The sequence below is a fragment of the Schistocerca gregaria genome, chromosome 2, assembly GCF_023897955.1.
Source record: "Schistocerca gregaria isolate iqSchGreg1 chromosome 2, iqSchGreg1.2, whole genome shotgun sequence".
NCBI classification, from domain to species: Eukaryota; Metazoa; Arthropoda; class Insecta; order Orthoptera; family Acrididae; genus Schistocerca; species Schistocerca gregaria.
The window spans coordinates 496649261-496661280 of record NC_064921.1 but is presented as its reverse complement, the minus strand read 5'-3'; the positions used below and the strand labels follow the sequence as shown (position 1 = coordinate 496661280).

Genomic DNA, 12020 nt, shown 5'->3' with positions numbered 1-12020 from the left:
CTTCATGCACCAGCTACGTCAATTACTTTGAGTAACGAGACGATTGATCATCACAGGTTGTGCTCAGAATGGGCGCCGGCAACGGTAATACACGCTTCCCCTCTGGTGTGGAATGACTGCTTCAGACATGCTTGCATATCATCAGAAATATCCGAGTGGGCTGCTGTAATATGTCGTTGGATATCATCGGGTGTAGAAGATATGTCCTTACAGCTTTTTGCACAGTAAAAGATGTACGGGCACAAAATCCAGCCGGCCAACGTGTAGTTCCTCTACGTCCAATCAAAGACTTGGAAACAATTCGGAAAGCCATGCTGTAGCACGTGTTGCACTTTGGGCTGGACGGCGATCGTTGTGGTACCACAGATTTCTTCCTAGTCTAAAGAGGAACGTCTTACAGCATCCGTGGAAGGTGGTCTATTGTGAGGCTGTAATACGTGTGTGCGGTCAGTCTTCCGTCCATCAAAAACGGGCCTATGACGTGATGTTTCACTATCATACACCACACGTTTACACTCCATCGACTGACGTTCCACCAGAGTAAGTCAACGGAAATACGCAAGGTACCAGTAGTGCATATTTCGGTAGTTTACCTGGCCATGATTGGTAAACGTGATTACATCTCCGAACACGGTACATGGTACAGCTCGAGTGTCCTGCCGTAATGTCCGTGTACAGAAGAAGTTAATACATTCCTCGTAATAGTTTCCATACAGCTCTTGATGGAGAGAGACGTGCTAGCGACCGAACCTATGTCGATGGAGAATGCATAGGACACTTGCCTGACTCATGCCACTACCTTAGGCGATTGTGCGGAAGCGAACTTGTTGATCGAATACAACAGCAGCAAAAACGTTAATTTCCCCCTCTTCTGTCGTCACTTACCTTCTGTTACGTTGTCTAGGTGTTACGCTTCAACTTCCACATAACTTGTTGAAGAGTTTAATAAATAACTGCCGAGGTGGTTGATGCCTTTTGGGATATCTTTCAGCATATTAAGTATTGGGACGAACTGCATTCTTGCTACACCCTCCATACACCATCAGTATGTCCGCTATTTCTGCATTCGTAAAACCCATCGTCCACTCACGAACTATTGCCTGAACTGTCACACACTGACTAGCAAGTTGCAATGCACTCAAGGAACGCACGTACACATTGTAGGGTAACATAACATCGCACATAGCAGCTACGGAGGTTGAACAGAGCAAACAAGGATCGGCGTGGAAAAGTTTCAAAATACACCTCGTAAACGACTCACACTTTAATCCTGCAACGGATACCACTGACATTTCTATGTATTATTACAGTTTGTTTATTGGCTTACAATACGAGCCTCTGACTACCAATCCATTCTGTGAAAGCCGCACATCAATAGCAATTTCCATATTCGCAAAATACGTGAATGTTCCAGGAGGGTTCGGTGTATTGAAATCTACATTGGAAACTTCTAGGACTTGTAGAGAGGACAGAGTACATAACATCTGAACAGGAACCCCTGTCCGGAAATGTACCGTTCTACGACGATTTTAATTCATGTGTACCCGCGCGGGATAGCCGCTCGGTCTGGGCGTGTTGCCACAGTTCGCGCGGGTTCCCCATTGGAGGTTCGAGTCTTCCCTCAGGAATGGGTGTATGTGTTGTCCCTATCGTAACTTAGTTTAAGGCAATTACGTAGTGCGTCAGCCTATTCACTGTTGACCTCAGCAGTTTGGTGTCATAGGAACTTACCACAGATATCGTAAATTTTAATTCATAGGTAACGTGTCTATGTCTGCTGAGGGAAAGAGAAAAGTTCCAGAGTTTGTTCCTTTGATATGCAATAGGGCACACAGGATGACGTTAACAACCCTAGTCGGTCACCTGATGTCACGTAACGCCTGCTTTGGTACGAGATTCCTGTAAAGACAGGGGAAGATTTGCTAGCACGAGTTCTAGCTGCTGCGCTAGAAATTGAAGTGGCACCAGGAGGGATGGAGAGAGTGTAGAAGAACATTATTCCTAGGTACAATGTCTTCAACTACTTTGGTAGTCGCCACACGTAGCCGCTGCTGTAATGCATCAGTACTGTTATGTATGTATAGCGTGCTAGGTTTTTTTTGTTTGTTTTTGTTTTGGAGTAGTGTAAACACGTAATGTTTAAGTGTTAATATAAAAAAAAATGTGTTTATGTGATAAATGGGTCTTCCGTTAAGTTTCCTTTCAAATTGTTACCTAATAATTGTACTGCGTCACACCTAATACAATTCCTCGATCAGAAGTGTATGAGTTAAACATCTGAACTGAAGCTGCGGTGGAATGGAAACGGTACATTTTAGGATATGGGTCTTATCCAAGTTATTAGTTGCTTACTCTCCTCTACAAGTCCTAGAATTTTGTATATGTAATTTCCGAACACCCTGTCCATATATGTAGTGTCCCACCAAACTCTGCCACCTCAAATATTTCCGAAACGAAACAAAATGTGAAAAATGCAATTGAGCCGGGATGCACCTGTGTCGGGGCTCACACAATAAGGAAGGATGCACCATCCATAAATGTAAACAAACATCACTTTCAACACAAAATTACTGTTTTTGAAGGGCAAATGAATGTTTTTCTACACAAATGCAAACTAGAAATACAATTAGTGCCGGTGGATTTGTTTTCACTGTTCGAAATCTCATACCTTCTGAAATACGTAGGCTTTAAAGGACAGCAACAGTTCCATAGTTTCTGCCATAATGCTCGAAGCAACGGATGCCTACCGGAGGGTTTAGGCAGTGCAGGCAACCCGCTTTACGGCAGAAACTGTGGCACTGTTCCATTTAGTTTAAAGAGTACTTATTTCTGAGGGTATAGTGTCAGAGAAGTGATATCAAGTTTGATGACGCTAATTGCACCTCTAATTTTCATTTCGGTAGAAAAAACACACATGTGCCGCCAAACAAAAGTGACTATGTTGAAACTGGTCTGTATATTTGTAGGTATAGTGCATTCCTGCTAGTTGTGTGAGACCCTGAAATAGTTGTGTCCATGACCAACTGCATTTATCACATTTTATTTCAATTCTGAAATATATTAAGTGCCGAAGTTATTTGCGACACTCTAAATATATATAGCGTTCAGAACCAAGGACTGAAGTTACGCTCGCGTGGTGTGTCAGTGCCAAGTATCATAGCTGGATGAAACTAGGACCATACATAGAAAGAACTACAGGGTGTCCGAAAAGTCTTTCCCCGATTACATATTTGATAACTCAGGCTAGAAGTAAGATACAAATATAAAACTTGTGTCGAATTGTTTACAACTATCAAAGTTTTTTTCTGTTTTAGGTTCGCAGTACGTAAGCAGTGGATGAAGTGCATTGCCCAAGAAACCATGTTAACCAATCAGGAGAAGGCACAGTGTCTCCTGTGGTACCATGAGACACAATCACTAACCATAGTGCAGAGACACTTCCAAACCATATTTGGAAGGAATCCACCTGATGTCAAGAGCATTAAAGCCTGGTATGAGAAGTTAAAGAACACAGGATCGGTTGCCGAATTTCCGAGGTCTGGTCGACTAAGAATCTCAGCAGACAGGGTGGAAGCTGTAAGGCAGTCTTTTCTGCAAAGTCCAAAGAAATCGGTGCACAGGGCCTCACGTGAATTACAGGTGCCAAAAAGCTCTCTCCATGACATTTTACACAAACGTTTATTGCTTCGGGCATACAAAGTGCAAATCGTTCAGACCTTGCTGCCCAGTGATAGTACACATCGATATGACTTTGGTGTCGAAATCCTATCACGTATTGAGGACGATGATGTTTATCTCAGACGAATTGTCTTTTCCGACGAAGCGACCTTTTTTGTCAGTGGAATAGTGAATCGCCATAATGTGCGCATTTGGGGTTCACAACCCCCTGGCGAGTTCATGGAGTCCACCAGAGGCAGTCCAAAGGTGAATGTTTGGTGCGCGCTATTGCACGATCGAATTATCGGACCATTCTTCTTCGCTGAGGCTACCAAACATATGCAGTGTATCTGGACGTGTTGCAACTGTTTGCTGTTCCTCAGCTGCTTCAGTATCACCCCGATGTCTGTTTCAGCAAGACGGTTTGGACGTCCGTGCCTATCTCGATATGACCTTTCCCGGGCGATGGATTGGTCGTGATGGGCCAACGACTTGGTCTCCACGCTCTCCTGACATAACCCCATTAGACTTCTTTTTATGGGGTTATATCAAGGACGAGGTCTACCGAACACGTGTACCAGATCTTGAAATCCTGCGGCAACAGATAATCACAGCCGTTGAATCGATCCCTCCATTGATGTTGGCTAATGTGTGGACGGAAACTGAATATCGCCTAGATGTGCTACGTGCTACCAAGGAAGTTTACTGATGTGTGAAAAAAGCTTTGATAGTTTGTAAACAATTACACAGCAGTTTCATAATTGTATCTTACTTCTAGCCTGAGTTATCAATTTATGTATTCAGGAAAAGACTTTTAGGACACCCTGTACTACAGTATAGGACAGAAGTTAACAAACGATTACACATAAGACGAACAGAAATGACACATTTATTCAGACAACACTAATTATAATTAAACCCGCGATTAATGATGGTCTCCTGCACGTTTCAAAGAGCGAAACGCCCTTCTTAATAGGGTGTGTGACCAATATGGGCGGCAGCCCATGCTTTGCAATGTGCTTCAATGCTGGTCTTAAGGCTGCTGCCACAGTCAACTCTGCTCTGTGTAATATTCTTCAGCAGATTCTCACCAGCTTCTGATAAAAAATGCCAAATTCTTCCTCTGTCTGTATATTCCCACTATCTGTCGCCGTTTTAGTTGATGATGGAGAACAGTCGTGTTCTTAATATTGTGTGTGATAACCACATGTTCCGTAACATGCTCACAGCTACCACGCTGCACACAAAGCTAGTAAGCAGATTCTGTGGTAGGGCATTCCATCCCTCCACCAGCAAAGATGACAACTTCTGGATGGTTGTTGATCTATGTGAAAGTGCTCCAATACGTCTACCCAACGCAACTCACTCTTGCTCCATGGGACTTAAGTCAGAGACACTAGCAGGCAATTTAATTCGCGGAGTACCCTCTCATTCCTGGAGGATCTCCACCTGCACTCTTCGATGCAGTCGCGTAAAAATGAAGTCAGGGCAGAATGTAACCCTGGAAAGCCACACATGGGTAAGGAGTACAGTCTCACAATAATTTTGACCAGCGAGTGTACAGCATTCACCGCGGAACTTTGTCGAAATTGATCGAAACTCTTTAAATGAAATTGGCATTTCTTTTCCAACACTGCGTGTTTCTCTTAGTTACCTTCTGTGCATACTGCAGTAGTTATTTCTATGTGTGGCCCAAGATTCACCTAGCTGTTGGCAGTGATAGATTATGCATAAGTAATTTTTGTCCTTAAGTTATGCCAAAACCCAAAACATTATGACCACCTGCGTAACAGCGTGTTTTTCCACCTCTGGAACGTAATCCACCAGTCATTCAGGAACGCATGGATTTGAAACACTCCTGGCGGCGGAAGTATGTGGCAACAGCCATCTACGGACAGACGGGTCACGCAGTTCCCTTGAATTCTTGGGCTGTGGACGTGGTGCAGGCAGCCAATAGCGACCCAGATGTGCTCCACCGGGTTTGTATCACGCAGTTTTATTGACCATGACATCAACGTGACATCAATCAACAGTGGCATGATTCTGCCTTCGGACAGTCTTCCTACTGGAATATGCCACTGCCGTCAGGAATGACATCTGGCGTGAAAGAATGCGGTGGCCAGCACTAATGTTCACGCAGTCAACAGCTGTCATGAAACCTTCGATTCCGTGGACTTACTTGCGCATCTTCCCCACAACATAACACTGCCCCCATCTGCGTGGTGGGTTTATGAAGCAGTAGGACACAAACATTGTCGTGGTGTGATAAAAATCGTATTCGTCCGACCAGCGACGAGTTTCCACTGGTCCAGGGTCTAGTTTTAATTAACTCTCTGGTCCACCGTAAAAATGCATAGGTGTTCTCTAGTACAGAGTCCCAATGTTGAACAATGTATGACAGACGTATCGAAACATTTGTGCTTGCATTTGCTATGTACATTGTGTCAATTCCGTGTCGTGCTCTCCAGGCGGGCGCTTTGGTTGTTGGTCCTACGCTCCTAAACGTGTGTTTGACGTGGGTGAAATCCCGCATGACTGACTGGCCTCACCACAACACGTTCATGTTCCCATAATTATTTGTTCGCACCTGAAGGTGAAGCATTATGCTTTGAAACCGATCGTGGAAATAATTAACAAATGAGCGGAAACTAAAGTAGACTTTTATTCTGTAAATATGTTCCTCGGTTTTTAATGCTCCCTTGAGCAAATATCATCAATTTAAAAGTTAAAGGTTAATGAACCAAAAACGACTTTTCTAAACGTTACGCTAAAACTAATTGTGTTGACATTTCGAATTAGCCTTTCAAGCACTTTAGCATCGTAGTCTTGAGGCCTGACGAAAACACCTATGTGATTGTTTATTTTATGCTGTTAAAATTCACAAAACTGTTTCATAAAATTTTCACAAACGTCAGTTTTACAATTTTTATGTACTCGTCTAATCTGGTGACTTAATAACGCCAATCACTGAAGGCTTAAGAAGGTCGAATGGGGGAAATAATTCATGCAGTCGCAAATATTAGTACAGTGGTAGATAGGCTAAGGTGCCATGAGAAACAAACTAAAAAGAGTGACCGATTGGAGTTGAGTATGGGAGTCCGGGTGCGTTTTCCTTGAATAACTCGAAAAGTCTCGGGAAAAGATTTACCCCACTGCAAACTTGAACTACATTAAATTTCCTACCAAAATCTCCCGTTCATTTTTTCTTGCAGGACTAATAGTTTCTTCGTAGCGAGCGAGAGAATATGAAGGTTAGCTAAAACGTTGTGAAATGTATAAAACTACGGCAATGGGAGCAGCTGAAAAACCCTCCATAAGGAGAGCCTGACCGGGATATGAATGCGAGTGCAGTGCTAACCACTGCCTCAACTGAATCATTTGGAGTTGACGGAATTACAATCACTGGATCATGGAGCTTCCTTGACGTCATCCAACTAATATGATGTCGCCAGCTACGAAGTTCTCTCTCGTCTTCATGTCGGATTAACACTTGAATGTAGGGCTCCAGAAGCTTCCCTTTCCCTGCAGTGACCATGGAACATAAAATTTGAAAGAATGTAGCAGCCTGTTGCGGAAACATAATTTATTTATCCTGTAGTTGTGGTGAGCACCTATTTCATCGCCGGTGGTTGGCAGTGGTATGGCAATCAAATGGTTCAAATGGCTCTGAGCACTATGGGACTCAACTGCTGTGGTCATTAGTCCCCTAGAACTTAGAACTACTTAAACCTAACTAACCTAAGGACATCACACACATCCATGCCCGAGGCAGGATTCGAACCTGCGACCGTAACAGTCGCACGGTTCCGGACTGCGCGCCTAGAACCGCGAGACCACCGCGGCCGGCGGTATGGCAATCCTTGTATCGGTTACCACCATACTCATGAGAAATACACGGTGCATGGTACATTTGTTCATGAGGCTACAGTTCGCATAGTAGATCTAAAGTCGTTATCCACATATATGGTTCTTTATATGCGCAACACTTTGTTAATCGCATTATTTAAGTAATAAGACTGTTGATCTCGTACTGTAACTTTTACCTGCACCTGTTAACTTTGGATTTCTGCATTCAGTAACACAGCGTCATCTATTGGAAGTAACATAAATGTGTCTTCTGATACACTTTTAGTTCGTATATAGAACGGCAAATGGCCATTGATACCACAAATCGGTTTCGTCATTATAACAAATGAGTTTCATTCTCTAAATTTGTGCGAATGGAATGATATTTTTAGCGAGTTTACCTCTTCTTACAATTTTGATGATCGTAGTTTGGACGTATATATATAATTTCTTGTTATCATCTGATAAACAATGTTCAGACATTATCACTTGTTGTAATTATTTAAATTCGTATTATCCATTACCATCAATGTATAGTTTTTTGTAATGTGATATATTCCTCATTGCTTGTATTTTACATTACTTTTGTGTTTTACATAGAGGGCGCTTATTGCAACGTGGCGGCACCTCCTTATGTCTTGTTGTAGTGTTGACTTATGATGTGTCACTTCATGATAGAACCCTGTCAAGGACAGTACTTCTGCTTATGGCATGTATCGGTTAGAAAAATGGTATGTTATGACTTTGAATTTTAATTTCAGACATCTGTATATGTTGTAATTGATGTAAATACGTTTTATTGTCAATTTTTTCGTCTCTTAAAGCAATTGTTGTTTATGCCCTGTCTCTTGTATTTGTTTTAGCACCGATGATGACTGATATCAGTCGAAATCGATTTGCGACAAGATAAATAAATTATGTTTCCGCGATTTGCTGCTACATTCTTTATAATTTTACATTCACACTTGTACTCAATGTCCACAATTATTTGTTGGATGTCTCCCAATCTCTTTCTTCCACTTAGTTTTCATCTTCTACAGTTTCCTCATGGGCCATGGAATTAGGAAGTTATTCCTTGTTACGTTAAGTCCCATCACTCTGACCCTTCTTCTTATCAAGGTTTTATACACGTTCCTCTCCTCACCAATTCGATGGAGAAGTTCCTCATGTCTTACCTTATAGGTTCACATAATTTTCTACATCGACGTATGGTGCCACATCGCAAGCGCTTCAATTTTCTTCTATTCCGATTTCCCCAGTGTCCATGATTCACTGCCTTACAATATTGTGCTGCAACGTAAATTCTATGAAATTTATTCCTCAAATTAAGAACGATGTTTGATAATGTAATGTTATTTTGGCCGGGTATGGAGAGATATGCCCCCTGGCAAGGGAACTGTCCATGTCGAAACGTGCCCTGAATCTTCTCATACAAGAAGAATACATCGAAAGAAACACAATATCAAAATTGTCATTGCAAAGACACACTACAAGTACTTTAAAAAAAATTGAAACTTTCGAAATTCGTAACTCGTTAGGGAGCTGGAGAAATGTGTACCCTTGTCGTAGATCTAGCAGACAGCACGTTCACAGCATGGTGGGTATATATCCTTGGCTAACGGCAGATCGGTAAACAGATGACATGGCACAATATAGCATCATAATTTGTAAAGCGAACTTCAGTTTCCGTGGATAGATTTCTAACATAGATCTTCATAATTACTACTCGCTTTAATTTACAACTCGTTAATTAAAAATGGTTCAAATGGCTCTGAGCATTATGGGACTTAACTTCTAAGGTCATCACTTCCCTAGAACTTAGAACTACTTAAACCTAACTAACCTAAGGACATGACACACATCCATGCTCGAGGCAGGATTGGAACCTGCGACCGTAGCGCTTGAGCGGTTCCAGACTTAAGCGCCTAGAACCACTCACTAATATCCATTACAATTAGCAGTTGTCTTTGAGGTATGGCTAAGTCTTCAAAATGGAGATAAAACTGAATTACTTTATTGGTGTTTCGTTCATATATGCTTGCTAGCAACATTGTGTTGGTGGAGGCTCCGGAGTTGCACAGTAATATCGAATCCAATTAAACGTAAAATAAGAAGAAAGTGGTATGCAACTGTAATAATCTACTTCTCTTGAAGACCTGTGTTATTCTTTATTTAATTTCTTGGACATTCATTAGGATAATTCACACATTTCGTTAGAAACTGTGTAAAAATTAGAGAAAAATCAAATAACTCGCCCGATTCCATGAATCATGATTCGAATGATGATTGCTAATTAAAGGCCAGAACAAAAATATAGTATCTTCCAACTCCCAAGAAAACGAGTACGTTAATAGATCTCAGTGAAAAAGAAAAGGCTGTAAATTATTTGGTTCATTGGAGGAGGGACAAACCGCTTAAAGTTAAGCATTATGAAAAGCCAGTTTCTTTTCGTAAAATCAAGCATGAATTGTGTAAATTGAAGAAAGCTGTACATGAAGTGTAACATATGCGCCAAAATTAAACTCGAAAAGGCGTGAAAACAATGTATTCGAAAGATTCAGAACTGCCCGTAAAACTCAATGCATCGTTACCAAGGGAGAGCCACTTGACTGGGCGCTCTGATTTGCAGTTGACAGAAATATTACTGATTTCCAGGCTTCTTTGACATGGTTTACACAGAAAAAGAAGTCACAAAATTACGAAGTTTGCCCCAAATAAACTTGTGGAATAGATGTCATTACAGGGAAATTCGTAGATGACGAGAAGACGAGGGTCTTTGTATATCCTTAAATGGTGAGAATGACGTCAATCGCTCACATACCGTGCAAATTTCACTTTATCATTTCGAACGAAAAAAAAAAAAACAGTTCGCTCGGCCGATGAATGCTGTGATACATTCGTATAAAGCAATGCCAGGGGGTAAGTATCAGAGGGTTGCTATTTCCGCAGCTTTATATCTATCTTCATGAATATAACGGATAATTAGGACCAATTATTTAAGGATTGGACTGTTTACTTGGATGAATATTGTAATCGACGTAGAAAAATCTGGAAAATTGGGAGAATATGATTTTCAATCTTTTTCTTATCTGGAGAAAAGAATTCGTTGCTTTTGTTGGATTCTTGGCTTAGACATCACGACACATCTTTAAGAGGACGAGGAGAAGAAGTTGGAATTCCACCTGGAACTAATATTGTGATTCAGCATCTCGATAAAATAAGTCATTTTCCAAAAAAAGAAAACAAACTGTCTCGCAATATAATTTCCTTTAGCTCATTTCAGGTTTATCAGCGGAGCAGTATTGTTAAAAGTCAGTCATTTCTGCATTCTCAGTGTGCACCACCACAATTTAAGAGGTCAAGTATGCATGGCACGCAGCACAATATGGAGAACAGTGGCAAAGAGCATTTCTTATTCCATTCTAGTTCTGTCTAAATAAAACTAGTATTTTCTGTGAAGTGCCGGAAAGCATTAATTTTTGTTTTGTCAGATGTGCTGGTGTAAAAAAAAGTTTGTTTTCGTCAACCAATAGATATTTGGAATTTTTTTGACGACTGCGGGGAATAAACAAGGAAGTGTTTCATTGTTAGCAAAATAAACATTATTCAAAAACTATAAGGACTGTGCTATAGGAATTGTTATAAGATATTTAATGTCAACAAATTAAAAACCTTTTTGACAGCCTTAATTTTCTTTCTTCTGTCAGTCACTTGTGTAACAACTACACGCACATCATCTTAGCTCTTGGTATTACCTTGGAGTTAATAATGGTTTCAAATATTTTTGGGATGGTTTAAGTGCCTAAAATTTGAAAGTGTGCTCTTTGGACTTCGGGTTAAGTGGCACTACGTCCTCCTGTGACGAGTTCGTCTACATATTCGCCAAATCGTGCACTAGGCAGGAAGGCCTGTACAAACCGCTGTTATAAGCTGTTCTTTATGCAGTAAAAACGCTTAACTTCAACATTTCTTTGGGAGAATACTTACAGCGGTCAGTAGCAGCTAAAAGTTTGAAAGTAGATTTATTTCATTGTATTGCTCCTGTGTGAAAAATTTCAAGGTAGGTTTCGACATGTCGGAATGGATCTTTCCCTTGTTAATCCGTGCAAGTCTGTTGTAATATCTCTTTGTTTTGGCTATCACGTGGAGCATTGCTTCCAAGGTAGTCGAATTCTGTAGCCTTGCCTTTTTCGTGGTTCCCAATTTTGATATTAAATTAATCGGCAATCCCGTTCCTGCTACTCCCCTTTACTTTCTTCCTTCTGCACTTTATACTAAATCGATAGTACGTGTTCATAAGACCTATTATTCCATTCAGCAGGTACAGATTAGAAATTATGCATCAGAAATTGAGTGCCGTTAATCTTAAATGACTGAAATGACGGTTAACTGCGTGGGGATTACGAGTACAGTTTGCCAAATCATTTTTCGGCATGTCTTCGTGTTCGACGTTAGGGAAGTTAATTTCTGCGAAAAATTGAGCACCCGGATACAGCAGTCAGCAGCACATTGAAGAC

At 41.1% G+C, this 12020-nt stretch overlaps 1 protein-coding gene across 1 annotated transcript in view; it reads right to left on the bottom strand.

The window, feature by feature from the left end:
- The window catches only part of LOC126335854 (hemicentin-2-like), a 546546-nt gene that overhangs the window by 250065 nt on the left and 284461 nt on the right, over positions 1-12020 (bottom strand). The gene's annotated exons all lie outside the window — the stretch shown is intronic.